Source organism: Oryx dammah, unplaced genomic scaffold, assembly GCF_014754425.2.
Source record: "Oryx dammah isolate SB20612 unplaced genomic scaffold, SCBI_Odam_1.1 HiC_scaffold_17, whole genome shotgun sequence".
Lineage (NCBI taxonomy): Eukaryota > Metazoa > Chordata > Mammalia > Artiodactyla > Bovidae > Oryx > Oryx dammah.
The window spans coordinates 2,816,665-2,822,664 of record NW_024070201.1 but is presented as its reverse complement, the minus strand read 5'-3'; positions in this window follow the sequence as shown (position 1 = coordinate 2,822,664).

Sequence of the window (6,000 nt, the reverse complement as noted above, 5' to 3'; positions counted from 1 at the left end):
ATTATAGGTGCTGGCTGACAGTAAGCTTTCATGCCTTGGTTCTTCTCCATAAGACCTTTAAATTTACTAGAGACTCAATGTGGAGAAGTAAGATATGATGGCAGGGAGTAAGGCCCTGAGATCACTTTTTCTTATGGGCACACCAAAATCACAATTATCTGCAAAATAATCATCATTCATGAAAAGAAACAGAACCTACCAAAAATATCTAAAAATTGTGATATAAAGAAGCTACCATAAATTGGGTAGGAGGGATACACTTGCAAAAGTCTTATATATCCAGGGACTAAATGAAAGTGAAGTCACTCAGTCGTGTCCAACTCTGTGACCCCGTCGACTGTAGCCTACCAGGCTCCACCGTCCATGGCATTCTCCAGGCAAGAATGCTGGAGTGGGTTGCCATTTCCTTCTCCAGGGGATCTTCCCTGACCCAGGGATCGAACCCAGGTCTCCCACATTGGAGGCAGACGCTTTAACCTCTGAGCCACCAGGGAAGTGATATATCCAGGGAAGTGACCAACAAAAAGGAGAAAAACTACACTGCAGAGCTCCAAAAGGTGTTAGAAATCTGAGCCCCAGGTTGGGGTCAGTTGGGGGTCCTGCATTCGGAAGATGAGCTGCCAGAGTGTTTGCCTTTGAAGACAAACAGGCTTACTTTTGAGAGTCCCAGTGGGCTCAGGGAAACAGAGATTTCACTTAAAGGATGCACACGAAATCTCACATGCTTTGGGAACCAGAGCAGAAAAAGTAATCTGAGAGGAATCCATATCAGACTTACCTCTTGATCTTCAAGAGTCATCTGGAAAAGCAGGAGTTGACTGCAGGTCACTGTGAGAATTAGACGTTAGTGGATGTTATTTCTGACAGCACCTTCTACCAAGTGAACACTGGAGCTAACAAGTGCCATTGTGTAATCCTCCCTCTAGCTTATTAACAGCAAGATCTGGCCCCACCCAACAGCCTGTAGGTGCCAGTGCTAGAATGTCTCAGCATAAAAATTTAATTGGGCAAGGATACAGCCCCACTGCATCATTAAGCAGGATGACTTAAGACCCCAGCGTCAACAGTTGTCTCTGCTTACCAGAGGGCTCAGGACCCAGTTCCATGCACCGTTGGGCAGGCACCAGTCTCAGAGTCTCATAAGCCGTAGGTACTGCCCCCCTTCCCAGGGAACCTGCTATAGCTTCTAGATGAGCCTCACCCAACAGAGGCAAACAACAGACTCAAGAAAATCACAAACCTGCAGACTGCTGACTCAGCCTGATATTTAGCAGGCCAGATCCTGCCTTGGGATGAGTTGGGCCTTGGCCCTGACAACAGAAGTTTTGGGACACCCCAGACCATTTATCCTATACTGAAAGAGGCAAACATATAGTAAATGTAGAAAATCATTCACAAAAAGCTATTAGGCCAAAAGTAGCTAAATCATTGATATCCAGAGTAAGAAATTAAGGGAGACACAAAACAATTAAATGTAAAATATGTTACCAAAAACAGTAATCAGGAGTGGAGGAGAGTACAAATGCAGGACTGTTAAAATGTGTTATAAAGTAAGAGAACAGCAACTTAAAAAAAAACGATATATGTGGTACATATTATATACCAATAATCTAAAATAGATACCCACACAAAAATGAAAAAGAAATCTAAACATAACCCAAAAGATTCATCAAATCACAAGATAATAAAATAAAAGAACAAAAAATAGCTAAGAAAACAACCCCCAAACAATTATCAAAATAACAATAAAAGGATAAATATCAATAATTACCTCAAATGTAGAGGGATCAAATGATCCAGTCAAAAAATATAAAGTGACTCAATGGATATAAAACATCTATATATTCACTGCCTACAAGAGACTCACTTCAGATCTACAAACATAGGCAAAATGAGAGAAAAATAATGAAAAAGGATATTTCATGCATATTGAAATTGAGAGAAAGCTGGAGTAGCAATATTTATCCCTAAGAAAATAGACATTAAAAAAAAAAAAAAACTGTTACAAGAGATAAAGAAGGGCATTATACAATGATTAAGGGATCAGTTCAAGAAGATGATAGAACTAATATAAATGTATATGCAGCAAACAAAGAAGCACTAAAATACATAAAACAAATATTAATAGACATAAAGGAAGAAACTAACAGTAATGCAATAATATTAATGGAATTTAACAATCTACTTTTATCAATAGACAGATCAACAATACAGAAATTCACTTAAAAAAAGAGAAGAAAAAAAAAAGAACATCAAAAGTTACATTAGACCAGATGAATTTAGTAGATATATATAGAATACTCCATGCAAAAGCACCAGAATACATATTTTTATAATGTGGACATAGAGCATCCTCCATGATAAATCACATGTTAGGCTGCAAAACAAACCTTGACAAATTTAAGATTTAATCAGATCAAGTACTTTGCCAACTATAATGCTCAGTTCAGTTCAGTTCAGTCGCTCAGTCATGTCAGACTGTTTGCGACCTCATGGATCTCAGCACGCCAGGCCTCCGTGTCCATCACCATCTCACGGAGTTCACTCAGACTCACGTCCATCGAGTCAGTGATGCCATCCAGCCATCTCATCCTCGGTCGTCCCCTTCTCCTCCTGCCCCCAATCCCTCCCAGCATCAGAGTCTTTTCCAATGAGTCAACTCTTCACAGGAGGTGGCCAAAGTACTGGACTTTCAGCTTTAGCATCATTCCCTCCAAAGAAATCCCAGGGCTGATCTCCTTCGGAATGGACTGGGTGGATCTCCTTGCAGTCCAAGGGACTCTCAAGAGTCTTCTCCAACACCACAGTTCAAAAGCATCAATTCTTCAGCACTCAGCCTTCTTCACAGTCCAACTCTCACATCCATACATGACCACAGGAAAAACCATAGCCTTGACTAGACAGACTCTAGTCGGCAAAGTAATGTCTCTGCTTTTGAATATATTATCTAGGTTGGTCATAACTTTTCTTCCAAGGTATAAGCGTCTAAGACTATAAATTGATATAAGAAAAGTAATTCAAAAATCACAAATATGTGGATGTTAAATAATATGCCACTTAAACTATCAATAGGTCACTGAAAAAAACTAAAGGGGAGATAATACCTGGAGAAAAATGAAAAGAAAACAATCCAAGTTCTATGGGGCATAGGAAAACAGTGTGTCTCCTAAGAGGAAACTTTATAGTTACATAAGCATACCTCAGGAAGCAAGATAATATTGAACAAATGACCTAACCTTACGCCTAGACTAATTAGATAAAAACAGTATCCAAAGTTAGAAGGAAAAAGTGAAAGTGAAGTCTCTCAGTTGTGTCCGACTATTTGCAACCCCATGGACCTAGCCTACCAGGCTCCTCTGTCCATGGGATTTTCCAGGCAAGAGTACTGGAGTGGGTTGTCATTTCCTTCTCCAGGGGATCTTCCCTACCCATGGAGTGGAACCAGGTCTCCTGCATTACAGATGGATGCTTTACCTTCTGAGTCACCAGGGAATCTGGTAGAAGAAAGAAATAAAAATCAGAGGAGAAATATGAAAAGGCAACTAAAAACAATAGAAATGATCAATGAAACTGTCATTTGACAAGATAAAATAGATAAACAGCCAGAAAAATGAAGAAAGAAAGAAAGGGGGCTCACAGCAATAAAATCAGAAATACAAAAGAAGTTTCATCTAACACCCCAGAAGTTGATTTAAAAGAGTATTATGAACAGCTATCTCCCAATAAAATGACAACCAAAAATAAATGGAAAAGTTTTTAGAAATGTTCACTTTCCCAAGAGTGAACCAGGGAGAAATAGAAAATATGAAAAAACCACAATTACAAGTAATGGTATTGAATCAATAATTTAAAAACTTCCTAGGACCAGATGGCTTCACAGTTGAATTATATTAAACAATTGGAGATAAATTAACATCTATTCTTCTCAAGCTATTCCAAAATATTGTTAAATAATGAACACTTCCAAATTGATTCAACTATGTCAGCATTACCCTGATACCAAAACCAGACAAAGATATCATAAAAGAATAAAATAACAGGCCAATATATTTGAAGAATATAGATGCAAAATCCTCAACAAATTATCAAACCAAATCTAACAATACATTAAAAGAATCATATACCTTAATCAAGTGAGATTTATCCCAGCAATAGAAGGATTTTGAAATATCTACAAATGAATTTATGTGATACATCACATTAATAAATTTAATAATACACATTATATGATCAATTCAATAAATATGAGAAAAGCTTTAGACAGAGTTCAATATCCATTTATATTAAAACTCTATCTAAAGGGAGTACTTTAAAAGGAGAGGGGCTGTTCTAAATCAAAGAAGAATTTATAAAAATTTTCAATATACCCAGATACAAAGAGTATGCCTGATTTAGATTCTAATTTATATAAACCAGTTATAAAAATGCATTTTTCAAAATAAATAATGAACTGACTATAAATTAAAGAATTGAATAAATATTTTTGAACTATAATGGCATAAATGATTAACTTTATACATTTATATAAATGTATAAACTTTACATCTACCTTATTTGAAAACTTCTATGGACTTTTAGACATTTACATACTTTGAAGGTTTACATTTGAATAACTGTAGTTATTGTTTTGACTATTTGTGCTTGTGTGTGTGTGTTAATGATAACACATTCTGACAATTAGCAACCTAATATACATACATATATTTTGTTTTCTTTTAAATAGTTTTGCTATCTCTAAAACCTCTTTGATAGAAACTCTTTTTTAAACCTAAAGATTTCCTAGATGATACTTATTTTCCCTACCTCAAACATGCAACCTGCAAGGAACTTTGATTTCTTTATGTAGAGACTAGTATTAGAGACAAAAATATTCCAGTTGTGGATTTATTATCAAACACCTGTTCAGACATTTGTTATAATGTTTTACATGATATTCAGGGTAGAATGAAGTATGGTATATCAACCATTTCTGAGATTAAATTTTCTTTTTCTTCAAAAGAGCCAAAATTTCACATTCATGTTCCAATTTAATCCTATTTCTTTTGATCTTGTTCTGATGTAAGAAGTAATTTCCTCTTTTTTGCTTTCTTTGATATATCAATTTACACTGATATCATACCATATTAAGGCATATATTTATGCTATTGCCTTCTCCCAAACTTAGGAGTATTGATTTATTTATTCACTGATTTCCTTATTTACTATTTTATATCAGGCTTAACCATCTCAGAAAATGCTAACAAATTTTATATATCCAGGTGATATTTTTTCCCTCATGATTGCTTAAATACTAATGCTTAAAAATAAAAATAGGTCTCAACTTCCCTCTTAGCTTAAAAAAATTTTCCAGAAACAGAAATCACCTAAATTGTTACAACAACTTCCAAACAGTTAAACCAAATCAATGGATAAGATGAAACAATCAAATACAAGACTTTGAGATTTTGTAGAAAACAGTCTTTTAAATGAGATTAACTCTCTGACTTTCTAGCTAGTTTGCCTGAATATTTCACTCCACTAAAATCAACTGGGTAAATGCATTTATATTTTATTTTATTATGTGTCCCACATATTAAAATCTACTTAATAATGACATAATGTATACCCAATGATAATAATAACAAGAAGGAAAACCATCTCAATCTTCTAGAATTTGACTAAAAATTTTCAACAAAATACTTTCTGTGATCTGAATATTCCATAAAGTCCAGTTCAAAAAAGAGAGCGTTATACATGGAAATAACATATTGATTAGGAAGCCAGTATGCCTTGCTCTCTGCCTGAGTCTATGTTGGGGAATGATCAATTATCCTTTTCAATTAAGAATACAGTATTTGGAAGTATTTCTCATATGGTATTTCTTATCTGGTATCATCTCTGTTGGGACTCATGTTTCCCTTTCCTTCTGGAAGTTAGCAGCACAATTTCTAACAGTTGTATACTTTATCCAATTCCTCAATGCTTTCTCTTAGCTTGAGTGTATCTGGACTGTCTGGGCAG